Here is a 27680-nt window from a genome sequence, read left to right as displayed (position 1 = left end):
GACTGGCCAGGAGTCCAAATCCGAGATCTGGAAGATAATTCATTCTTTCATGCACTTGCTGGAATTTGCTGTGTAAATTCACGCGTCTGTCACCACTGCAGAGGACTGGCTCCATTGTGGAAAACCGGCCATTTTAACTTCCAATGTGTTATTCTTTGAATAAAGCAGAACCCTTTCATACACAAAGAATTTATTTGTGCAACATGAGTGGAGCATCTGTTTTCTATACTCTCTGACTTGAGTTAATTAATTTTGGCTTATCCACCCAGAGGCTGGGCTGGAATGGCATCTTCATCATTAAGAGCTGACCTATTGGCTTGGCATTGAAATCAATTTAGAACAAATGGTCTCTATTTCAAGTCAGGTTGAACCATCTAAACCTCAAAACAGCATACAGATATTGTTAGTGGTCTGGCTACTTTCTCATATTTGGAAAGATTTAATTATGAATGTGGGGGGAGGGCGCGATAATTTATTGCTCCTAACATTGGCTTGGAGTACTTTTCTTTGGAAATGTACGTACTTTGATCTGCCAGGTTTTCAATCAGCTCCAGGCCAAAAGCACTGTGCTAAATAACTGGATCTATAAATGACGAGTCTTTTCTTTGAATCGATAAACGTGTATGAAAGCCACGTTTTTAGGTTACAAAACCATCAATAATAAAAAATGTATAAGCATTTCTATATCAGAAGTGTCTCTTTGAAAATGTTAAGGTATTATATGCTCACTCTAAAAATCAGTGGTCCTTTTCTGCCTTGAGAGTGTGATCCCATACTTTGATGTGGGCTAGCAGAATAAGATGGTTTCTAGGGTGGCTGGAATACTCAGAATGTTAGTGATTCTGCTCTTCTTTTTTTTTTTTTTAAAGTGGTCTCAGGTCACTGAAAGAATTAAATCTGGTGTAATAGTTTTCTTTTTTTAAATGAGCTTGTGACAAACTGATGTTTTAGATGAAAAGAGTCTAAGACATTTTTAGTTAAAACCTTATTTAAAATGCATAACTGCTACAACTACACACATCCCTCTGTTAGCTGCAGAAGCCCCCTCTTCCTAGCTTGTGTAAATTCCCCTCATATTTCCAATCTGCTTCACCATTCCCTCTTCAAACAAGCCCCTGCTGTTCTAAGATCTTCCACTGTTTCTTCCTCTGAACTCATTCCTGCACTTACTTATATTATCTACCATTCATCTTAAATCCGTGCCCCCCCCCCCCGCACTAGAGTCCAGGATCATATTCCTTCATTCTTAGCATAGACCTCAGTGTTATCGGAGGAAATGGGAGGTGGTTCATGCTACGAATGGGTTTACCTAAGTCAATGAAACCACCCTAATGCACAAAACATAGACTTTTATGGAGAAAAAGTGTTTTCTATGTAAAGCAACATAAGCCTCCACAGTGATAGTACAATCCAGTTTGTTGCTCTGGCCTACAAGATTCATGGGTTTTGCTATTGTATTTAGCTATTGGTGTGATAGTGTTTCAGTATCAACCTGTTCTCTGTCCCAGAGCCTATTTCAGTATTTGTTGTGTTTTATAGACCATAATAAGCACTTTGTAGAGTAGAGCTGCACCTTAGTGCTGGGAGGTGGGTACAGGGTTATCGTACCCCATAGAGGAGCATGATAGAGCTCTGAAGTCCATTCAACTAATGTAAAATGAGCATGATTTCAAAAACAGGAAGTATAAAATAACTATTACATGAAATAATAAAGAATTTTAAAACTTTCTAGGAAAATGTCATTAAAATACTGTTTTCTCAAGAACCAAATGACTGAACTAAAAGAGGAAAGCTGAATCCCTAAGACACATTGAACCTCCAGGTAAAAAACTGTTATTTGATTTCATATAGAAACTTGGAACCTCCCTATTCCACACTCATTAATTAACATTTAGCCTTGCTTTACATTTGCTTTTGTACTTCTTGAAATCAGAAGCAATAATCAAAGTATCAGAATGAACAACACATACAGGGGTAGTAGAGGAAACACCCCAGGACAGGCTAGGACTTTGTGAAAAGGACCCTGATAGTGCATGGCATAAAACCAAGAATTGGTAAGTGGGATTGCATGACAAGCTTTCTGCACAGAAAAGGAAAAAGTAAAGCAACAGCCTACAAAATAGAAGGAAATTTCTATTAGCTATACATCTGACAAGGGACCAATATCTAGAATCTATAATGAACTAAGAAACTCAAATGCTAAAATACCCCAAATCCTCCAGTCAACTAATGGACAAATGAACAAGATTCTTCTAAAACAATGCAGTATAAGTAACCAGCACACATGGAAAAGTTCCTTAGCATCCAAGAAAGGGAAACCTACACGGAGATAACAGATTACCTCGTCAGAATGGCTCTTCCTAAAACAAAAACCAAAAACCGCAATAAGTGCGGGTGAGGGTGGGGCAGAGGACACTTACACATTGCTGCTGGGAACAAAAATATGCTCTGCGACTATGGAAATCAGGATGAAGTTTCCTCCAAAACAAACAAAAACCCAAACTACCATATCATCCAGCTATGCTACTCCTGGGGGCAGACCCAAAAAGATGTAAGACAGTGTAACACAGAGATACCTACTCAACCATGTTTTCACAGTACTCCTCAGTGCAGCCAAGCTATGGGATCTGCCTTGGTGCCTCTCAACAAGTGAATGCATGAAGAAAATGTAATATACATACATACATGTATCTTTTATTTTACCATAAAGAAGAATCAAATTATGCCTTTTGCAGAAAAATGGATGGAATTGGTGCACCCTATTAAGTGAATAAACCAGACTCAAACAGACCAGTATCATATTCTTTCATGAGGAACTTAGGTTTTACACATAAACACACACACATGAAAATAGAGGAGGGACAATTGAGTAAGAGGAGACTGGGGGACAGGAGAGTAGTCAGGGAGTCAACATGACCAAAGCACGGGATAAATTTGAATAAGAACACCATGGAATCCTTTGATTTGAATGACAAATCATATATGAATTAAAAAGTCAAATTTTGAACATAAGTTAAAAATTCCAAATCAGCCAATGAGACAATTTGAAATCCCTTTAGAAATCTAGTGGACTGTGTCCTCACACAAATCATAACTACTCAGGAAACGCAGTGGACACATTAGGGAAATATGGAATCCAGAATGCAAACTGACTTCGACTTTACACCGAAGCAGGAACTGGCCTCTCTAGTGTGTCTCAGGTGAGTGGGAAGGAGTCTGTAGGTGGGATTCTTTAACCAAACGCTCGCAGCAAGCAGACAGGACACTCCTTTCCTCTGCCCCCGACCTCAGCTCAAATCCTCTTGCCTCTTTCTGGTTGTGTGCTGTGTATGAGTTCGTAGTTTTTTTTTTTGTTTAAATTATAGGATTGCAATTGGATTCTCTGCAGTCAAAGCACCAAAGTGACAGCTGTTTATCATTATCCTCATCAAGGGAATGTAAAATAAAAATAGTAATTTGTCTCTGATCTTTGGGGCAAAAACAGAGTGGTCTGCAAACATTTAACCTTTTATGTGCAGGTTCATTGATGCTGTTTACAAAATGTGAATAATACGGTAGAAACGTTTTCTTCCCTGAAAAACACTGCATGTTTTTTTCTAACAGCTTTTGAGATATCCAATTAAAGCAATGAAAACGACCTTACAAATATGAAGTTTACAAAGTTTCATATAACTTGTGAATAAGTCATACAGTATTTAAGAAACAGACTTTCGTTTTCTTACAAAATTTTAACTAAAGAAATAATTACATCTCTTCTTCCACCACGTGGGTCCCAGTGATTGAACTTGGGCTGTCAGGCTTGGTAGTGAGCACTTTTATCCCTGAGCCACCTCGGTGCCCCCCCAATTTTTAGTAGAAAAGTTGTAAAGTATACTAATTTAAGAGGTGAGGGAGTGAAATGTTAAATGGGGGGGGGGATAATTTTCATTAAATATTGAAGGCTCCATTACAGAACTCTGAGAGTTTGACTGGAACACCTATTTTTCAGGTCTGTCTTATTTTTCTTAGACAAATCTCTAAGATATATCATAGCTTGAGAACCACTGGAACCACCCAGAAAGTAATGTTGAGACCAACCCTTCAAATTGGAGTAATGGATATTAAGTGTCTAAGCAGTAATATGTACATAAAATATATCAAGGCCAGGGACTCACTGCATCTGTTCTCAATAGTGGAGAAAACTGTAGGATAATATCCTATAGATCTATACACGTTTTCCAGATAGCCAACAGTTGCCTTCTCTAAGACACTGAATATGATTATACAGTTCACAACTACTTTAAACAAAGAATAAAAAATATATATGATTAGACTTTTCCTTAGTGAACCCAGTCATCATTATGAAAACTCTGTTACCATGGAAATTCACCTTCAGATTTTTCCAGCCCCACATTATTGGAAATGTTTTCACTGAAAACTTTCCCTACTTCCCGTCATTTGCCTCTTAAGTTATGGCTCTAAAGGTATGTAACCACACTTTTACAAAAGAGTCTGTGGACTATGGTCCAGAAAGTTGAGGAGGGTGGTCTAGGTGTCAGGCGGGCAATGTGACAAGTGTCAATGAATATTTAGTGTGTGGCATGGAACTATGAAAGATATAAAGTGTAAAAGAGACCCACACATGAGCTCCAAGCAGATAGGACATAAAGAAAAACGTGAGCCTGATCGACGGTTGTACTCAGGGGCTCAGGGCACAGAGGACCTTAGGGTATGTTTATAGATGGAGACATTTGATAATGGTCTCGGAACGCCGTGACTGTAGGGGCATGCCCACTGTTATCCCTCTAGTATTTTGCAGGAGCTCACTGAATATTGTGAGCATTTCCTGAGGAGTTGGGTTTTTGTTTCAGAGCCTGAAACAGCTGGTATCACCATGGAGGGAAAAGAAGGTATTCCTTTGCATCCCTAGAACTGAGTAGAGCCCTTATCCATGAACAAGATAAAGAACTATCCACATCCCGCTCCGCATTTGGCTAACCAGAGAGCTTGACTACAACGGAAGGTATCCACAGATTTCAATTGTGGTTGCAGTCAAAACATCTAGCAGCAGGAGGGGCATGCCTCTGCTCACAGCATTCCCCGATGCCAGAGGAAACCCCAGCCCAATCCGACGCAGGTTACCCACTGCACCAACCCTGAACGGCTGGACCAAGCTCTGTCCTGTCGTTTTTATTTCCATTCTTCTTGGACTTTTCAGTTATTTTACCAGAATATTAGTCTTTATTCTCCATGTAATGTTTAACACATTTCTAAGTAACATTATAATAAACATTTTAAAACTATGTGATTAATGTGAAATTAAACTGCTATTAAAATCCTTTGGAATCTTAAAGACTTATTTAATTGAAAACAACAGGAACAAATGATAGCAAGACGTTTTTAACTGAGAAGTGGCTTTGTGCATTTTTCTTAACTTTCTCCAGTCCAAAGCTCCCTGAATATATTTGTTTTTCTGTACTGCCAGCATTGTATCTATGTGTCTAACAAGTACCTTAGATGTTAGCTGAGGTGACTAATGGGAGCAGGGAGGAATAAGGGTAGAGCCTTTTGCCTCATAATGACATTCACTTTTAAAATCACTCAAAATTGATCTTATAAGTAAAAGGTGGAAATGAGGGGGTCTTGGGACAATCTAAAAATCTTATACAACATATCTCGAAGTTCTCTTAGACATATTCCTGTGTAGCCTTTAATCTAGCTCAGTGGTTCTCAGCCTTCTTAATGCTGCAATCCTTTAATACAGTTCCTCATATTGTGGTGACCCCCAACCATAAAATTGTTTTCATTGCTACTTCATAACTGTAATTTTGCTACTGTTATGAATTGTAATGTAAATGTCTGTTTTCTGATGGTCTCAGGCAACCCTGTGAAAGAGTTGTTCGACCCACAGGTTGAGAACCGCTGATCTAGCTGCAAGTCTCTATTGCTTTATGCAACAAATAAGCTCATGGGTATGAAAAATTCATGTCCAGTATTTTTTAAATTTTAATTTGTGTGTGTATGTGCCATATCTGCTGGAGCTAGAGTTTCAAGTGGTTGTGAGCCACCTGGTGTAGGTACTGGTCACCAAACTGCAGACCTCTGGAAGAACAGCAAGTGTTTTTAACTTCTGAGCCTTCTCTCCAGCCCCTCATGTTAAGTATTTTAAGTTGTAAATATTTATTTTGGGGCAATCTCAGTACTTATGAACTGACTTTGCTTGCCATAAATTAACAGCTTTTCATACAAACAATAAATATTTGATACTAAGTGTTAATATGTGCTTTAAGACTTTACTCTCAATATCTTTAAAATTTTCCTATGATTACGCATTTTAGATAAAGTATGATGCATTATGCTCTTCAACACACACACACATTTTGAGACAAGATTATGTTATATAGCCTACAGTGCCCAGGTTTATCTTGAATTCTTGATCTCCCTGCCTTCATCTCTCAAGTATGCCGCTATGCCCAGCTAGCAGACACTAAGAAATGGACATCAGGGTCTATAATTTTGTGCAGTAAAAAGCCAGTCTCATTATAAAGTTTGAAATGAAGAAAAAAATATTCACAAAGTGTAAAAGAAAGCGTGGTAAGTGATGACTGTTTTGTCCTTTAAAATATTTACATGGATGAACAGTAAACTTAAGGAAGTCAAAGTAGGGATATAAAATCTGAATATTAAGAAAGCAGCATGGGAACTCATAATAAATGAACTGTGTAAAATAGCACTGTAACTATGCGATTGATATTACTTGCTGCTTTACTTATAAGGTAGACAATCTTTCAAAGTTCAATGTGCACGAATTTAAGTTTTTGCATACAAAAATTCTAAGTAAAAAGTTTTTTTTTTCTTTTTTTAAAGCAATGCATTGGGCTGGAGAGAAGGTTCAGTAGTTAAGAGCACCAGCTGCTCTTCCAGAGGTCCTGAGTTCAATTCCCAGTAACCTCACGGTGGCTCACAGCCATATATAGTGGGATCTGATGCCCTCTCTGGCACGCAGGCATACATGCCGCTAGAATACTCATATGCATAAAAAAAGCAATGCATTGAAAACACACAATGGTGTGGAGTCAGATTCATGTTTTCCTAGAGTGTAGAAAAGAATGAAAATGCTTCAGTCCTCAATGAAACATGTCTATCACACTCCCCTCCTCCGAGGCTCAGGGAACATCATGGAAGGTGGGACCTAATGACTGTGAGAGCGAGAAGATGTCAAAGACTTCAACAATGGTGTCTTTTAGCCATGAGTGGCCATTACACCCATGAACTCACAACGGCTGTGACTACTTGCCCATGTCCTGCAAAAGATCTAGCCAGTAAACATTCCAACAAGGAGAGGAGGGAGGGGCTTAAGAGGCCCTGCCCACCAGGTGAGGAGCTATTGGCAGTTGGTGACTACTGGGGGAAAGGGAGTTCATTTTCTTCAGGGCTTTGGCCTCTGGTGGGTGGCCGATGCTCTACACCTATGCAGGTATGGCCAGCACCAGTTAGACTCACCTATACGTAAAGAGGACATAAAGTTGAGGGGGTGGGACATTGGAAGAACACTGTCTATATTTGCAAAATTTTCAAATTTTAAAAGTTTTTAAAATCTCATAAAAATGATGAACCCTTTTCAAAAGTTGTATAGCGGGTTCCTGGTAAGCCTAGGCTACATGCTAAGACCACATCTTAGTAGTTGTTGTTGTTATTATTATTATTATTATTATTATTATTTATATTTTCTTTAAGCATGAAGTACTTGAAGAGCATAAGAGAAAAGTATATTGCTTAGTCTCTCTATGTAGTCCTGGCTGTTCTGGAACTTGCTATGTAGCTCCTAGCTTGTTTTTAAAGTAGTTTAGAAGCAGAAAACAGATGGTAACTTCTAAAAAACTACTAATGAGTTTATAATTCTAAATAATTAGTTTTATGAGCAAGATCAAGACTTTTTAAAGAGTAACTGGGTGTCATAGGTGCAAATGCTGGGCTAGGAAGCTAAGTGGGGAGAGTCTTCGTCTAGAATACACAAGGTACATTTGCATCAGATGTGGAGGTGTATCACTGTAATCCTAGTACTTAGGAGGTGGAAGCAGGAGGTTGAGACGTTCAAGGTCATCTTAGTTACATGTCAGTTCAAGGCCACCCTGGCCTATTTGAGGTGCTATCTCAGGAAAAAGAAAAGAACGCAAATCCTGCAAAGAAAACATATACTCACATGTATTTACAGTTAGCTCTAAAGTTTCCTCTTTCTTAAAGCAAAGCTTTAAAAATCCTGTATGTATTATTAATGAATACTATGATTTTCCCTTTTCTAGCTTGTTTATAATACATTCAAATTAAATAAAATGATTTTGAAGTAAAGAGAAATAAAAGATTGGGTAGGTTCATTTAGAAATGTCACTTTTCTTACAAATCAGTCATGCTACATGGTTATAATATACGGGTGTCCAAATGAATGCAAGAGATGTAGCATCCTTCTGACTCATTTTTATTTCAAGCTACCATGCTTCAAGCACTTATGTCTATTATAAAATAGAAAACATTAAACACCTATCTGTAGCAATTCTAAAGTACAACTTTAGAGAAACATACAAGAATCAGGGGGCTGGACTGCCTTGAATGTCCAATCATTTGAGTGAAATTTAGAGTATGAGCAATAGAATCAGACAATCTATCATAGATTTGTCCCTAATTCGTTTTGTGACTTCAGTGAAGTTTACCCTAGGAATTACTTAGCTTCTCTAGGCATTAGTTTCTATGCTGGTGGGAAGGGTTACATTAGCATCGTACACATTTTATGAAACAGAAGAGGTGAGATATAGCCAAGTAATATAGTGAAGGCACTTACTAGAATGCCTACAGAGAGTGAGCATTCAGGAGATGTTAGACATTTTTATCATTTGAGATGAGTGGGGAGAATGCCATGTGTGAAAACACGGTTTGGAAAGTCACTAACATGAAAATCCTAAGGGATCTGCACCTATCTGTCGGGAACTGAGGATGGTCCTAACCACATCCTCCAGCTCCAGGGATAGGGCTAGTAGAGATCGAATTTACAGTACCAGCTGTACTTACCTGGTAGGAGTTAAAGAAGGTCCCCTCTCTAGCCCACAGGCTTGTCACTAGCTGCTGGTGAAACAAATTCCTTAATTCCCTTGGGTTTATCTTGTGGGCCCCAAGGAAGTTTCTATTGATGCCCTATAGCTCCACAACGTGGCTGTCAGTGACCCTAACCTAGCACTATCTACTGTTACACCACAGGAATGGAGGTAGGGGTGGGGGCTCCTTGCCAGCTTACGTTCGTGGGAATGAAGCTGTTAGAAAGTAAAAAGACCTTGTATCATCCATGCTTATCCCTAGAAATCAGGGGAATTTCTCTTATCCATTACCTGTAGCTCCAGAACAGCAGAGAACTCTAGTTCCTCTGGCTTTTTAATCTTGAAGTTGAGGGAAGGACTCCTCTACGTCCTACCTCTTCAAGAGCATGAACCCTAGAGCTATAGGTTCTCAGGGACCAAGGAGGGTTGCCTCCATAGCCCAGGGCCTTGAGAGAGCAGATGCTGCTGCCCTGATATTACCTGCTTATATGTCTTGGTACCTAGAGAAGGTACCATCTGGGTTCTGTTGCTGCAAGTCCAAGCAGTGAATGCAACTGCTCCATATAACACAGGGAAGGTCCCCTGTGTGCCTCATAACTTTACATCTGAAGCTACTGGTGACAAAGACCTGTGCTCATATCAGGGCATCCTGACTGCTGGTAGCACCGGTGTATAGACATCTCCCACATCATTTTAGAGGTCTTGGGGGGAAGTTAGTCTTTACATCCCATGGCTTTATGACTGTGGCTGTCCTTTAGAAAGAATGTAGAAATAAAATCTTTCCTGGATAAACAACTCTAGTGGCAAAAGATTCTGTCTACATGGCCCACTCTGAGGGTCCAGGACAAGTGTCAGTGGACAATACTCTGAGATCTAGTCTAAGAAGAAATTTTTTGAGTCAGAACTGTAACATTTCATGTCATGTAAATCTGGTTTGAGTCATTGACTGAGGCAAGACTCAGTAGTTCCCTGGAAGAAGATTTGGCAAGTGTCCTAGGGTATGGCAGTGGGAAGGTTGCTGATAAACACACAGTGTCTAGAGAATGAACGCACCAATAAATAATAATAATAATAATAATAATAATAATAATAATAATAATACCACCCAGTTTCTGGTTCACAAGTAAAAAACAAAATAGTATCCATTTGTGCCTGAGAGAAAAACACCGGTGAAGACAAACATAGACCTTGGATGAAAGAAGGAAACAATGTTTCAAAGAGGAATAGAAAGCATGCAGGTCTAACTATATTGATATGTGATAAAATAGAATTTAGACCAAAATTAGCCAGAATACACAAGGTTGATTCATACTGATGGAAGGTGTAATCAAGAGGGTAGTACAGTTCTAAACATACACACCAAACATTGGCACACCCAAGAGATATAAATATAAAATATGTATGTATAAAAAGGAATTAAAAACAGGAAAGGAAGGAGTCAATTATCACTGTTTACAGATACTATGATTTTGTACATAAGCCCTAAAGACTGCACCAGAAATCTTAAAACTAATAAATCCTTTCAACAAAGTATAGGATGTAAAACCAACACGCAAAAATGTGTGTCTTTCCTCTACATAAACGAAGTAGCTGAGAGAGAAATCAGGAAGACAGTTCCATTCACAATAGTTTAAAAACCATGCGGGAATAAATAAAACTAAGCAAGTGAATGACCTCTGTACTGAGAAGTTTAAAGCACCAAATAAAGAGTTTAAAGAACACAATAGATGATGGAGAGGCCTCTTGTACTTACGGATGGGCAGAATCAACATTGTGAAATAGTGCCAGTACCAAATCAACCTACAAGTCTCAATGTGGTCTCCACCAAAATTCCATATCATTCTTCATAGAAATAGAAAACTGAAGTTTAAAATTAATGTGGTCATACCAAAGATCCTGGGTTTCCAAAGTAACCCTTAGTAAAAGGAACCATGCTGAAGGAATCCCCTTATCTGACCTCAAGTTATGCTACAGAGTCATAGTAATAAAACTGCATGACACAAACACAGACATGTAGATCAATGGACTAGAATAGAGGATCCAGAATTAAACCCACACAGCTACAGCCACCTAGTTTTGGACAAAGATGAAACACACACACTTTTTTTTTTTTTGAGAAAAGACAGCCTCTTCTACAAAAGTTGCTGAGAAAACTCAAAATTCACTTGTAGAAAATGAAACCAGCTGGGCAGTGGTGGCGTATACCTTTAATCCCAGCACTTGGAAGGCAGAGGCAGGTGGATCTCTGTGAGTTCGAAGCCAGCCTGGTCTACAGAGAGAGAGACCCAGGACAGGCACCAAAACTACACAGAGAAAACCTATCTCAACCCCCCCCTCCACAAAAAAAGAAAGAAACCAGATCCCTAACCTCTCTCTCATCCAGAATAAAAAACAATTAAAATGGATCAAAGATTTTAGTGTGAGATTTGAAAATATGAAACTGGTAGAGAAAAACACTTCAAGATATAGGCATAGGCAAGGAATTTCTGAAAATGATCTCCAGTGACTTGAGAAGTTAAATCGATAATTTGCTAATGAGATTACATGAAGCTTCTATACCAAAAAGGAGATAATCAAATAACAAAATATGAACCTATAGAATGGGACAAAAATTCTTTACTAGCTATATATCCAATAAGATGTTAATATCAAGACTACCTAAATAATACAACTAGCTACTAAAACCCCCAAACAATGAAACTGATAAAGGGACTAATGGCAATGAACAGACAGTTCTCAAAAGATGAAGAATAAGTGACCAAGGAACACAAAAACGTCCAACATCTATTGTCATCAAGGACATGCAGTTAAAGCCACACTGAAATTTCATGTTACCCCAGTCAGAATGTCTGTCATTAAAAAAAAAACAAAAAACAGATAACAGTAAATGTTGGTGTGTATGCCAGGGTGAGGATGTAAACTGGTACTGCCATTGTGGAAATCAGTGTGAGGTTTCCTTAAAAAATAAAAACAAAACTATTATATGACCAGCCACCACCCTGGATAAATACCAAAAGGACTGTAAATTGAACATGCCACAGAGATCCTTACATGTCCATGTTTATTGCAACACTAGTCACAAGAACCAAGTTATTGTATCAGTAGACAGATGAATACAGAATATATGGCATACACTTGGGCTCACAATGCTCCCTCAAGAACCATAGGGTAACAAAAGCCCTAAACTACCAGTCATGAGAAACCTCTCTTGGAGTGGTTGGTCAGAGTGGTCCAAATAAGTCCCCAAACAATATAGGCTATTGTTGGTTACCTTGGATGTCCTCACAGTGGGGTTAAAGGCAAGCCCACATCGCTGAAGACATCACACACAGGACACAGGACTTGGGTTATTTGAGCAGGATCTAACCTGAAAGCCTCCTTCCAGGGATCTAGGTTCCTAGTACCATAAAGTACTATGTAAGTAGCTAAGGGAGAGAAGTGATAAATAGTCCTACCCAGCTGTGACACCTATGAGCCACAATGGCCAGCAAGACAAGATATCCACAAGGGTATAATAGTAGCACTCATATGTTGGTGGTAAGCAACAGCTATCTAAGTGGACTTAAAGCCCACTCAATGGGAGAGAAATCTTGACTGGTATTAGAAACCTAGCCACCAGCTTGGGACTAATGAGGTCATTGATCTTAGAAGAGTCTACTACCATAACTTCAGTAGACCAGCAAAATTCCTTCACTACATTATAAATCTTACCCTTATATTCACAGATATCTATCACTTCATATCAAAGAAATGTCACTTTACAGCAAATAGAGACTGTTAGAAAAATACTACAGCTGGACAAAATGCAAAGATTAATGGGTTGTGAGGAGCCCAGCCCCAATGGATACATATATAGCACAGCATCTGAAACTCTGGTTCAAGGAACAGCAGGGAAGAAGGGGGAAAGATGCCAAGAAGTCTGCTGTGTAACTGCCTCTCTTAGGAAGGTCTTTATAAACAAGACCTGAACAATGATAATATCAATGTACATGCTAATGTGGAAGTGGGGAAGCTCACATGTTCTCACCCATTGAGAACTGCAGGAAACGAATAACTACTGAACTACTGAGAGAGGGAAAATTAACCTCTTCCAGGGATGAGCCTCCTGATTGGCTCATCCAATAGAAAATGTCAGTCCTGAAGCCACATTCACACAAACAACAAAAATGAACTCTGAAGGATACATACACACACGTGTGTGTGTGTGTGTGTGTGTGTGTGTGTGTGTCCTTCTGATTATATGTATATGTATATATCTCAGAGTCCATTATATATATATGTGTGTGTGTGTGTGTGTGTGTATGTGTGTGTATCCTTCTGATTATATGTATATGTATACATCTCAGAGTCCATTATATGTGTGTGTGTGTGTGTGTGTGTGTGTGTGTGTGTGTAAAAATAATAAAGAAAAAGAGGCTATTAATTTGAGGGGGAAATGAGGGGTTGGGAGGAGGGCGAATGGGAGGAGGGAAGGGAAGGGAGAAGTGTTGCTATCATATTTTGATTAAAATGTACATAATAAAATTAGTTAAAATAGATTAACAAATAAAAGTTAAAAAGAATACGTGGCATATATACATGATGGAGCTTTTATTTAGTCATAAAGAATGAAGTTATATAATTTGCTAGAAGATATATATATATATGTATATAATAAAACTGGAGTTTATATTAAGCAAGAGAAGTCAAACTCAGAAAAACAAATATATCTATTTTCTTTAGTTTGTAGATTCTAGATTTTATTCAAACATAAGTTACACACACACACACACACACACACACACACACACACACACACCTTAGAAGCAGAAGGAAAACTGAGGGGAAAGGGAGCCTAACAGGAGGAGTGAGGCAGAGAAAAGGTAGTGCCTGGGGGCGCATATGGTCATCACACATAATGTACTTAACTGGAAATGTCTTCATGAAACTCATAACTATTTCTTTGAATATGCATCAGTAAAAACAACTGCTAAATAGTTCCAAATAGATACTTTTCAAAGAAGTCATACAAAATGGCTGAGTATCTATCTGTCTGTCTGTCTGTCCATCACTTCTCTAATTATTAAAGAAATGCAAGTTACTAGACATTTCATTATGTAATAAGTTATTATAATTTACTCCATGATGGTGTATAAATACCATGTCCCCCTCCCCCCTTTTTAAGTGAAATAATGATTTATCTTATGGATTTCATACTACTTCACCACTGTACTTGGATTTGGCTTGCTGTTTCCTCTGATTATCTTTCAATATACCCTTCCATCTTCTGTATTTCAGATAAGCCACTAATGTCAGAGAGCAGGAAATGATCCCCATTGATCTCATAGAAGCAGTGTAAAGAGAATTTTCTGTTGTACTTGTAAAGTCTCTATTGGTATAAACAGTTTATTGAACATCAGATAATCACCAGAGCTAATCTTTGCTATGTGTTAAACCATTCACATGATACAGGAAAGGCACTAGGTTTCTCAGAAGATTAAAGAGGGGAACAAAGCCCAGGTTTTGCCATCTACTTCGGGAGGAGATTATGAACAGGTCAGAAGCAACATATCTTAAGGATAGTTAGTAAAGACTGCTAAAGGGTCTGGTTGAGTGTAACTGTTTTCTAAGAGAGGAGAGTTGTAGAGGAAACAGTCAAGACTATTATCAAGAAGGTAAGTGAGACTTGATTTGGTTGCCATGGGCCATGCAGATACCATGATACCAGGGTCAAAAATCTTTCTTTTAGGGCATGCAATACATGCAATATGAAGTTCAAAAAGGCTATAGTAGACAAAAGACTAAAGATACCTGACATGATATGAAAAACTAGTGAGAGCTAGTGTACCACTAAGGAAGAGGTAGTTACAAGAGTTTGCATTCTATGCTGTACTCCAGTTATATCAGGACATTGTCTATTCCCAATCAAAGTAGGAACACCACAACCTGTTGCCTTTGGCCATGCTGTCCTTTTAATCCAAATGATCTGTTGTCTAATAGTTACTATAATCTTTCCATTATTCACAACCTGGCCAATGTGACAACCTTCTCTAGTAAGAGAAGCCAGAATTGAACCCTCCTTCCTACATGCTCAGCGTATTCAATTTTTGTTTGTCATGAAAATCTCACATTCTTTTCATGTCACCAACTTTCTAATGGGTCCTTCTTATTGTGTTTTAATGCATTTCATACAGTACCTGACTTAGTCCATTTTCTGTTCCTAAAACCGACTACCACAGTCTGGGCCATTTATAGAGGTTTGCTTAGTTCAATGTTCTAGAGGCTGCACAGTTTAAAGCATGCACCTAGTATCTGGTAGGGGCCTGCTTAGAACATGACAGAAGTCAACAGATGATGTGACAAAGTATACTAGCACAGTCCTTTACCTGGTTTCTTTAAAGGAATAAAGCAACTAGTGCCATCAAGGGCCACAAAAATATCTAGTCTTAATTATCAATGCCACTGACATTTAAATTTGGAGATGAAGTCTCCAACATAGGAACTTTTGGGGCACACATTCAAATAGCAACAGTATCCGATCATATTTATGAGTAGAAGTAGAATTTTTCTTCATAAAGACTTGAAGAATTAGAAGAGAATGGTATGAGAATGCTTAGTGGGACCAGGTATAACAGTATGCATATAAAAGCCCTGTATCTGGGAGTTGAGGCGGGGTAGTCATAAGTTCAAGACCAGACTGAGACCCTAACTTTACCATAAGAGCTGGGACATAGCTTAGTGGTAGAGTACTTGCATAGCATTGTGAATCTCATATGAAGGGGGCTGAGAAAAGAAAAAAAAATGCTGGATGGAAGCATTGATAGTCTATCTGACAGTTTTCTTCTGGTTGGCTTCAATGTGGTTGAAGTTCCTATTCAGAACTAGACTAGATGACCAAGAGATGTGTAGAAGAAGCCAGTGAAGGTTCTGTAAGCACGGGGTACCATGGATTTGGAATCTAGGATATTTTTCTATACTAGGTTTTGGTAGTTAGGATAGAGAAAGCAGACAGTTGTTGATGGCTACAAGGAGCTTCACTGCAAGCTCTAACAAGTACTCAATACGAGAAGGGGAGACATTGTAGAAAGATGCCTCAGGTAGCACTGAGACCCAGGAAGGGTGGGGCACTACCTGAGGACCTACCCTAACTACCTGTCAGACCTGGACCTCAACTTGGCTGCTGAGAGCAGCACAGGGTGATGCTGCAGAAAGCAGCATCCACGGGCCCCATCACAGAGGCTGTGATAATGGTCGGGGTGAAGCCTAGAGCATCTGCATTTTTAAAAAGTGCTCCAGTTTGAGAACCTCTGCAGTAAGGAGACAGACAGCCTGGGAAGGCAAAGAGCTTAAGTTATTGGAGGTTCTACTGAAGATTTTGTATAGGGTGGAATAAAAATTGCTATTTATGATCTTGGGCCAAAAAAAAAAAAAAAAAGTCCTCAGGAAAAAGAAGGGTCTGAGTTAACATAAAAGTTAGGATCTATGGTTTAGGATCCAAATGTGATCTCAGCTAATTTCCACTGAGCAGGCGTCACCATTCCCAGACAGTCAAACTTGGCACTGCGGTAGGCAGATGACTGAACAGAAAAGGAAAAGTCACCAAGCTTTCATCTAAAAAGAAAGCTGCCTTCCCCAGAACAGGTTGTGTGTGTTGGATGGGGGTCTCTCTAAGACCCATTGAGACTGAGGACAAGTGCCAAGAAGACACACAGGGTGCTTAGGAAGTCTCACTTCTCACTGTGGGCCACGTCCAAATCCAGCCGTCCCCATCTCCAGAGGGGACCATGGGAGGGCTCGAGGCAGCTGTGGGATTTCAGCTGTAAAAGTTGGTCACAGCCCTGGTTTTCTTAGTAGCCATTTATGGCTCTTTTTCATAAATCTGGGTAAAATGTTTTTGAATTCCTTTATGCTTCCTGCCAGTACCACCTTTTGAAACTAATGAGTTCCGCAAGTTCATAACCTGCTGTATGAAGTCGATTTCCTTTCGTTTGCCCTGAACTTACTTCACTTGGTTTTAAAGCATACCCTCCTTGCTCTTAAGAAGAAAAAGTAAACAGGATTATGAGAGGAGGGCAGAAAAAGAGCCAGGTGTCACCAGGGACTGCAGTCTACCTTAAATCCACAGCCTAGTTAAAAAGGCTGGAATGCGAGGCCAGGAGGGAGTAGTGTTCCTCAGGACAATGGTTCTCTTCTTCTCCTGCCCAGACCCTCCTAGGGGTCCTGCTTCCTGTTTGGGGTTCTACTGCTTGAATGAAGGGAGAGTTTAAATGTTTAGCAGATATCAAGAAAAACAGTGAAATACCAAAAGCAGAACCCACAGGAAAAATAAGACACACTTGGATTTTTTTTTTTCTTTACAATTAGACGTCTATTTCACATGAGAATACCTAGGACTCTATGTCTAAAAAGGAAGACAGAACTGTCCAATGCTGACAATTATTAGCAAGACCGAAGACAGAAAATGAGGTCTTTTGTTTTCGTTAAATTTCTATTTCTGAAATAATTTGGGGTTTATCTGGCCTTTGAACATGCCTCCCTGGACTGTAAGTGAGGCCAAATGCGTCATTTGTGCAGAAGCATGTCATCATTTTGGTCTAGGTAAAAGGATGAAACATGAAATAAACACCTTAAAAAAGGGTGTCATAATGTTAATATGTGTCATATTTTCAAACTATAAAGTAACATTTTTAAAACCGTGACTTTGTGGGCTGAAGGGTGGGACTGAAGTATCAGTTGCACACTTCCCCCCTCCCCCCTAGTCACAGTATAAAGTTTGTTATAGGAAAGTCTTGCATTTTAACGGCAAATAGGGCAAAGGTTATGTGCGGCAGGAATCTAGCCTTGCAGAACGTGCAGGACGCAGGTTGGGCTATAAAACTGCTCATTAAAATGCTCTGCTCTGAAGCAGAAGTAAATACATGAGCTCAGGGAAGAGAGCCACAGAAACTGTCTAGAAATATTTCCATGAAAGACTGTGAAAACAGTCCTCCCCAGTCATGAGAAATGCACAGTTACTGCTTATACAAATAGTTTCACTTAAAAGACTTTTAAATATCTTCCCTGCAATGCTGGCTTTGACCGTCTGCCAAGAGCTACTTAATGCTATTCATTTTTCTTTTCCTTTTAATTTTTCTGCATAGTCTGTACGATGCACAGAAAGTAAGATGTCTCATACACTAGAAGTTTCTGAAACAGCGTGAGAAGGAGTTTAGTTACTAATTCGCCATCCCAAATCCAGCTGTAAAGCTCCTGAGTTCTGGACTGGTTTCGAATGTCAACCCAAATAATAGAAACGGGGGCGCGGGGGTGGGGGGGTGGGGTGGGGGTGGGGAAAGGCATTTAACAATTGGTAGGGCGATGATTGTGCACACTTTGATATCTTACTGAACAGAAAGTGTAGACGGAGGAATTCAAAGCTAATAATAGTAATGGCTCGCTGGCGAAATAATGAGCGGCAAGAGGACTTCTAAGAAGGCAGCTCGCCCCAGAGCGATTCAGACAGACTTGCTTACACAAGGGCTGGCTGGCTGCTCTAGGAGGCCGCAAGCCAAAACCAACATCAACACCCAGCAGCGCCAGTCGCTCAGAGGGGGCTGTGTAGCCCGATGCTGATGAGGTGCATTGTGGGAATGAATGAGGAGTCAAGACCTCCATCTCCCTTTTAATGTGAATCTTGTGATGCCCCAGACCCTGTCTGAGCCACCAGAGGGGCACCCCGCTGGACTCTGCCTGGGCCTTGTGATTAATGGGAGTGACAGGAGGCCAGGCTCTTCTAGAAAACAGGCAGGAGGTGAAAACAGTAGACAGTGAATCATTAGCTCGGAAAACACCCCCCACTGCTCTATCTGGAGTCTCCATTTCCGTGGTATGTGTTGTGTTGGGATGAGGGACCCAGTGAGGATGTGAGTGTGGAAATTGTTATGTTTTTCTTTTATTTCAAAGAAAGAGTTACAGATGGTTCGATGCCGTTGTTCTCGCTCCAAAACTCGTGTTATCTTACACAGGCAGTCTGGAGTTGTTTGTGAGAACCCGTGAATCAAAGCGAGAGATTCCCAGCTAAAAGTTAGGCTGGATGGCGGGGCACGGGCTGCCTTGGCCTTGGCCAGGTGTGGTGTTGCCGGTTGTTGCTGCTGCTGCTTTCTGAGGTGAGGGGGGCGACTGACTGAGAATCACACGGATATCTGGCTAGAATGAAAACACAGAGCTGTGTTACACTGCTAAACCCAATCTCACATCCTGTGAGGTAGCTTGGACACCACTGAACATATCTTGGCTGCGAAACTCATCCTTTCAGAGTTTGCTACAAAAAAGCATTTCTTCCTTTACCCAGCTGTGAACAAACAAAACAAAACAAAAGCCATGATTCTGCTTTTCTCTCACTCCTAACACATTTCTCTCAGGAATCATGATTTCTTTTACGATGCGAGATTTTTTAAAATGGGTACGGTCCTTTCTAAAGTTGCAGTTCACGTTTTTTACCTTTTCCCATTTCTACTAGCCATTTACTCTGTGACGGGTACATGGATCCCCTTAGTATTGCACGTGCGGTAGTGTGGCGTGCAAGCTCAATGGAATGTATTTGCACATGGAACTCAGTCCGTGGATGGAAGTGTTAAAGAGCTGGCTCCAGACAGGGTGGTCAAGTGGCACAGCAAGGAGGTGGGAAGATGATCAGGCACCAGCCCCAGGGTGTGGCACTGTGGGACTCTGGGCAGCAAGTAACTGCCATGGAAAAGGAAGGAGTTCAAGAACTTACAACCGGCATAGCTGCTCATATGAGCCACTGGCGGACATGAGTCTGGCTCAAGCACTGTCCCCTTTCCACTCCTGAGGGTCCCTCTCGCTCTCTGTGATTGGTGCAATGAATAGCCTCTGCTAGGACTCTCTCAATGTGGGACTTCATGTAGCTTTCTGCTGCAAGTAGAACTCTACCCATGTGCTCCCTTTAGCAGGAAGAACAAGTTAAGATGTACTGATAGGCTAAGGGGTGGGGAAAGGCTGGTGTGCAGTTTTAATCACTGAAGGGTGTTGGTCTGACAGATAGGTGGGGAAACAGACCTATGTCACATGTCAAGATAACTTTAGTTATCCTGGTTTTGTATGAGAGACCTTTCCCAAGATCTCTCTCTCTCTCTCTCTCTCTCTCTCTCTCTCTCTCTCTCTCTCTCTCTCTCTCTCTCTCTCTCTCTGACATGCACACACACACACACACACACACACACTAGTGAGATTTAAAAGCCCCTCATTTTTTATTCCTGAATCCCTGGAAAGGAAACTGTTATTCATGTGCCAAGGAACACAGTAATTCATTATTATTATTTCTTTCTTTCTCCCTGTGTACCCTCCCAATAGGATTAAAAGCAGTCTGGGATGTGGGCAGAAAGCTGAGGGATGAGAGGGAGCCAGAAAAGGATGGCCTTTTCATAGCCTCCACCACACTCATTCAACATTCGGAACCTGGTGCTTCAATAGACTCAACTGCTTCCTTCCTCTTAAGCCTTGACTTGGCTGTCTACTGAAACCATGCGCGAGGTCTTTGGGCAGATCTGGAAGAGGCAGTAAGTCAACAACTGGCCTTTCTGAGAGATGAAGGAGAGGCCAAAGGAAAGTGTGGTAGCTTTGGTTTGTAAACAAGCAAGCAAGCAAACAATGTCCTGGACTAACTGTCTTATCAACGGTCTCCAGAATCAACCCAGAGTTTCTGTGCATCTTTTCACACATGAACGTCTTTCAGAACTCCACCACCAGGGTCAAGCTCAGGAAACTGACATCCTGGCCATCCTGTGCTCAGGATCTGGTTTTGGATGCATAACCAAACATTACCTGTGCGTGTTTAATATGTAGCTATTCCTCAGTGTCTTTTCACCACAATCACACTTGGGAAGATGAGTGATCATTTGTTTCGGTCAGTGCCCCCTGGTTGGAATTTAGTTTCCTTGGTACTAATTTCAAATTGTATAATTGTTTTTTTGTTGTTGAGAAAAATCACACGGATGATGTGTCCTTCTCAGTGCTGTGTCAGGAGACATGTGGTGGCCATCTGTCCTACCACTACCAGAAACTTTGGTGATTTGGTTACAATGGTACTTTCTGAGGTTTCTCCACTATAAAGTTTCTATTTTGACCCTCTTTGACGTATCAGTATCTTACAGGTCATGTTTTGAGAGAGTGAATATCCCATTTCTTATTTGACTTTTGCCTACTCATTTTAACATTCCAATTATTACTGATACTTTGCAAATGGTGATTCTTAAATTTTTTCTCTAAGTTTATGAATTGGATTGTCTTTGGTGACTAGAAGTTTTCCCTTCTACCATTTAATTTTCAGCTGTTTATTTATGTGGATACTAATGCTTATAGCTGCTGGGTCATAATCCACAGTGGTGGCCACCCTGCTAGTGAAGTCATCCCATATCTAGTCACTAGGAACCTCCTTCATGTTTGTCTCCTGTATTCTTTCCCATGTTCCGCTATAAATGTTTGAGCACTTCCTTATTTTCTAGTACTGTGAGATAGTCCAGGCCTGTCTTGTCCTCCTCAGCTCTACCCCTGGAATGTCTCCAAGGACTGTTGGCTTCTTTTATTAGAGACTAAGATAAAATAATCTTATCTTTTCCTGTGAGTCATAGTGAGTACATAGTCCTCCCAGTGGAAAACAAAAAGATAGTAGTATATGCACAGATGTACAGGGAGGAATAAGGACCCTGAACTTGCAGTTTTTAGGTAAACATTTTTACAACCATTCAGTACCAATCTGGGCATGGTGGCAAACATCTGTAACCCAAGCCTCAGGAGGTAGAATCAGGGTGATAGCTGCCAGAGTATCAGGCTGCTCCATGTAGCAAGAGCAAGATGCTTAAACAAAAAAAAACAAGAAATAACTCAGGAAGCATCCAGGAAGGAGGGGGTGGAAGGCATTAAGGAGTCTAGTGATGGGGAGAAGGGCTATGAAAGACCATCTTCTGTGCCTAATGCAGCTAGTACAATCATGAACTCACAGCAGCTAGTTAGTTGCTTGTACTGGGCCTACACACGATAGAGCTGGTCATTCATGGATTGGGAGGGTGTTCGGCGGGGTGGGGGAGGCTCATGGGAAATTATTGGCTATTGATGGATGCTGGGAGAGGGTGAGTCATGTCTTTAGTTTGTGTACCCACTATTGAGCTCACCATGCTCCACTGAACAGTTCCACGCCCATGATCACACAGAGAGCTCTGGTTAAACTCCATGGGTCACAAGACAAACCAAGGGGACATGAAGATGGGAAAAGGACTTCTAGGGAGGAAGCAGGGAGTTGACAGGGGTAGGTGGGGATAAGAGAGGGCAGGGTGTTCTCATATAATGTGTTGTTATCTACGTGTTCCTAGAGTTTTATCATTCACAGACATAATCTGTTCTAAAAAAACTGCCATGTTCGCATTGTCTTCTGATGGTTTAAATAATAAGTATTCTATGCAGAATCACATGATGGGAAAACTATTAAGAATGAATTCTCAAGGATGTTTTCTTTCCATTCAAACTCAGGCTGAGAAAAATAGCTTTCCTCATTCTCTTTATCAGCAAGTGGATTCTTAAATAATTACTTAAATAACTAAATATTAAAAATACACTAGAGCTTCCCTTCCTATCCTTTATGCCTCATATACATTTCCTATATATTTGTCTATATTTTATATTGCACTTGAGTAGATAGATAGATGGATGATACTCGAGTACTATCTACCTACCTACCTACCTGTCACATTCTCACTCTCATGTGAGCTCTCTCTCATTCACACACTCTCTCTCTCACGCATGGAGGATTTTGTTTATCCCACCTCAGAAGAACTATGTTGACTGACAGTTCATCGGTAACTTTAGGTCACTCATAGTGGTATTGCTGACACTGTAAAGCTTGTATAACAGTTCCTCCTGAAGAGAGTTACTGAACATCTATCAGTACACCATTCTATATAACCCATTTCATTTAGAGTCTCTCCAGCTTTTCCATTTATTCAGTTTTAATTTTAATGATTGCCTTTCTATTTCTAAAAGGTCCACCTAACTGTTCATAAATTATGTCTTTAAAATACAGTGCTTCTTATATTTGTGATGGGCAAATTATACCTTTCAATATTCAAGCCAAGTCCAAAGTTTCTCTAGTATTTGTTGTCCTCTGGACTTTCCGGTGATGTATTTTTCAATGTTGGGTTGTGTTTATGTTCAGCTGGGTGGTAGTGGAGTTAGACCTCTTTGTCTGACTTGAGGGTGCACTTTACCAGGGAGCATTTATGCTTCTCCAGTTCCCAGACCCCTTCTAATGTGTGTCCATTTCAAGGCCCTTTCTCAGCTTGGGATTGACTGTGCAAATGGTACAAATCTGAATCCTGAATCATGTGATGGGAAAACTATAAAGAATGAATTCTTGAGGATGTTTTCTTTCCATTTAAACTCAGGCTAAGAAAAATAGCTTTCCTCATTCTCTTTATTGGCAAGTGGATGTTTGCTGATCCATCATTTCCAATGAAGGAGTAGCTCTGTGAAGGCCCTGACTTACAATTTGTCAGCTCCTTCTGTTTGGTGCCTTTTCTGCTCTCACTCTCTAACTATAAGACCCCAAAGCTCTTGGGTATAGAGGTCACAAATGCCCCAGTGTCAGCCATGTCTTCAATGTTGGTTTAACCTTCTGCTTTCTAGATGCTCCATGATTTCTTCACTGGTGGATTTCTCATCTTCTTGAGAGAGAAATTTTCAAGCACACTTCTCACTTTCTCCTTAGCATTTCTATCTGTTCTGAAGTCACAAAAGCTATTTTTCAAACAAAACACTTGCCATACATCAAAGTCCACATTTTTTTGTGAATGAACTATAGTTTAGAATAATAATGACTCTAGTTGATCCTTATTCTTCAGATATTCTAAATAAAAAATCCCAGTAACACAAATAAGCACACACATGAATCTATATACTGAGTACTATATTATAGCCAAAACATTACACTAAGATGTGTTATTGCTATTATGGGGCTACTTCAGAATAGTTATTGATACTTACAAAATGCATTGTAAACCATGAATAAGGAGAATCAGAAGTTGAAATGGAAAGTAATTAATCTCCCCCCAACTTTTTTTTTTTTTAAGATAGGATTTCTCTGTGTAGCTTTGGATGTCCTGGAACTCACTCTGTAGACCAAGATCACCTCGAACTCAGAGATCCACCTGCCTCTGCCTCCCAAGTGCTAGGATTAAAGGCATATGCTACTACTGCCTGGCTATAATTACATCCTAACCACCATTTTCTGGCCAAATTTAATTTAGATCCCATATACTATAGACCTCCAGTTGTCTTTGTGGCCAGTAATCATAGTGTGTGCTTTTTTTATATGAATCTATACTTTGTAAAAGTGTGGGAGGATATACTTTTCATATTTTACCAATGTATGTTGCTTTGATATTTAGATAAACTTTATCATATAATAGATTTATTGTTTGCTAAGAAACTAAGTAAAAACCTAGCATATTTCTTTGAAAGTCATATAAGCTGAAATGTAGATCTCTAAGACTTTAGAGATCAATAACACAATCAGGAAAATTGGAATACTTTTGTCTATAAGAAGAGGAAGAGAAATTCCACTGTAGTCTATGATGATATCAGTGACCACACAATATATTTCAGCTAAGAACTTCTTTGCATACATTTTGACTTTGTCTTTCAACATTAGATTAAGAAATGAATACATCTATGAAGAAAAAAATCTTAGCCTCTTAAATGCATATAATGCTTGCTCTACTATTTTCAATCTGTGAATCTTCTGTTCATTGTGACACAGTGATTCTAAAGATGCCTATGGTTGTCTTCACCTTTTCAGGAGCATGTGGAAATGAAAACAAATTTCAATTATACATCAACAGGGCTCAAATCTATCCATTTTAAGAGAAGCACAAAGGGCATGCACACTTGACAGTGATAAAGTTCAAACAGGAAGGTGTTCTCTAAGCACAGAATTAATTTGAGCATCTTCCAGGCAGGGGAAACTACATATGTCAAGGGACAAAATGGGATGGAATCTGGTGCATGTATGTTTTGGGCAAGTAGAGGTGGCTGCTGGGTAGCATGAGAATCAGGACTGTGGGTAGTAAGGGGAGGTGAGCAGAAATGGTTTGAGATAAGGGGTTGTTCCAGAAATGAAGAGACTCAACCCACATCAAAGGTCTTCTCCACTGTGCTGCCTAAGAAGACACGGAGCATTTTCAGGGAAGTCAAATGGTCAGAGCCCTACTCTGTGCCCTACTCCCTTCCTGCTTCGTCCTCCCTCCTCCCTGCTTTGCTTTCTTGTATTATTAGAAGGTATTTTCAAGACTATTTGATCCACACTGTTTGACTCATTTAAGATTTCTAAAGGATCTGAGTCACCCCAGGCTCAGAGAGGAGACAGGCACATGAGTCCTCAGGTCTGATGAAGAGGCAGGTCCACCAGGAGCTGGAAGCCCAGAGCATGGTTCGCTTCTGGCAGTGTCTTCTGAAGGAGAAAGGCAACACTGTTTTCCTCACTACTGTAACTGAAGTTGAGTCACCTAGAAGAATTCTGTGTATGGCCACAAGAACACACATCCTGATTGGTTAGAGTATTGCGTGAGCTACAATGGAGCACGTGTCCAAGGTGTCCAGCAGCTCCATTGTAGTGCACCTTTAACTGTTTTATGTTTTCAGCATTTGTTTTTGTTTCTCTAGAGATTACGTTGCAGTGAATTTACAGCATCTTTAGTTCAGTAAAGCTCTATGCAAACAACTGGTATGGAAGACTGGACAGGGGGCTGACTAGCTGCCTCATGGCTTGCCTCTCCATTTCTAATTAGTGCTGCTGTGAGAAGGGAAAAAAATGTTCATATTGCAAATACAGCTTTTACTCAGCTTCTGCTTGGGTTACATCCCAATCAACTCGCCATGAGTTCAAATTACGGGGCAAACCTCATAGAATGTGCCTAACTAACAGACATCACAGTTTCCTCTTGTGTGGCTGAGGAGGAGCTGCCTGATGCCACTGCCCAACATCATGGGGGTGTATCCTAGTGCGTACTTCTAGCCTGAGAGAAGCTCCTAATTCAGAATTCCAAGTATGGCTTCTACTGGGTGCATTATTACACTTACACCACAGCCAAGTGGCAAAATGTAACTGTTAGTTGGGAGGCCTGTGTAGCTCACTAAAAGCTATCCAGACTTCATTCACTGGAATGCCCTTTCCATCTTGAATGGATCGGCAGTTTCAAGATCCAGTCTCTCTAGTGTCACAGGCAAGTTCTTGCACAAAGAATAATTGGGAATACTTTGAGAATTTTTACACTCACAGTGAGATTGGTAGGGACAGCTTTAGGTTCAAAAGTGCATCCCTATTGTGCAATGGACTATATGGGATCAACTGGCGAAGTCCGGCATCGCACATCAGATGTACTCTGAGAAGTAATCTTGGACACTCGGGTGATGTATGTCAAAGCTGTGCAAAACCACAATCCGCTAGTGTATATGATACCTTTTGGCAGACTGCTGTACGCTGTATTAGTTTCTTGTGCCTGTGTAGGGATCTGGGAAGCTGGAGGTTTGGAATTTGTCACTTAAGCTCTTCATCCTCAGCTGCCAAGAGGTGGACACATGCTGACCTTTGGTAACACAGTTGGGCCGAGTTCCATACACCGTCCCGCTAAGCATGTGGTCACACAGTTCTGATGAGGACATCCTGTTTCAGGAATGCAGTGTGAGGAAAAAAAACTTCACCACCCTCGACTTGTTTGGGTATTTTCTGTTCCTCTCAGTTCGGCTGAAGCTGGTTTTCCTTTTGCCCGTGGATAAAACAGAAGGGTGTCTTGAAATGCTATGATTACATTTCTCCCCCTTTGGATTTCCCTGGAAAAAAACAGATCCTATTTTCCTGAAAGCACACAGAAACTCCTGAGCTGAGACCTGGTAGCTCAAGTTTCAGCCCAAAGAATGCTTGGAGCTGATGGTGTATGCTAAAGATGCTGACAGATGTTGACCAGCCTCAGGAAGGCGGTCTGGTGAGGGAGTCCCGGGCGACAGACCATGTGGCTTCTTTTTACATGCTAAATTCCTGTTGCCGAACAATTTTGTTTTAAGAGAACCCCTAACATCCACTGTATTAAAATTTTAACAGATATTTGAAGAAAGCCATGAATTCTTCTGAAGCCCAAGGCCTCAGAAAGCACTAAGTCCTCTTTTGCATTTTCTTTGAGACACAAGAAATTGAGCTTGTTATCCCTCTCAAGGGTCAGATAAGGGCCAGACTTCCGGAATGATACTTAAAGCATAATGTGAAATGTGAGTTCTGAGAACCGTTACGGGAATGTAATGCTGGACTTTCGCTATATTTCTGACAGTGGGCTTTCTTTGCCGATATACTACAGCCTGAGTTGGGGGATGGATGACAACACAGGTCTGATCAGAAACAGTGGAATGTTTTAAGTGCTCTACAGGGGTTGAGTGATTTTTCTGGGAGGGTAATAATTCAAAGGATGTCAGTAGATGAAAACGAGCTTCGGCTATCAGAAGGAAAGAGAGGTGAATGACACCTTTGTTTCTGGGAGACTTAGCAGTTCAGGCGGATTCCATTTTGGATCATTCTAGTCAGCCTGTCTACTTTGCTGA

General features: G+C 40.4%; 1 protein-coding gene and 1 long non-coding RNA gene across 6 annotated transcripts in view; one reads left to right on the top strand and one right to left on the bottom strand.

The window, feature by feature from the left end:
• Window positions 1–27680, bottom strand: part of Dnm3 (dynamin 3) — a 489100-nt gene that overhangs the window by 37235 nt on the left and 424185 nt on the right. The window lies entirely within an intron of this gene.
• The window catches only part of LOC131925498 (uncharacterized), a 41697-nt gene continuing 21358 nt past the window's right edge, over window positions 7342–27680 (top strand). Inside the window, exon 1 of the long non-coding RNA XR_009383267.1 lies at window positions 7342–7456. This is a non-coding gene — a long non-coding RNA (uncharacterized LOC131925498). The remainder of the gene's footprint in view (window positions 7457–27680) is intronic.

The sequence above is a fragment of the Peromyscus eremicus genome, chromosome 15, assembly GCF_949786415.1.
Source record: "Peromyscus eremicus chromosome 15, PerEre_H2_v1, whole genome shotgun sequence".
Classification (NCBI taxonomy): Eukaryota; Metazoa; Chordata; class Mammalia; order Rodentia; family Cricetidae; genus Peromyscus; species Peromyscus eremicus.
Note: the sequence above shows the minus strand (reverse complement) of the source record. Positions and strands in the feature narration are given on the sequence as shown.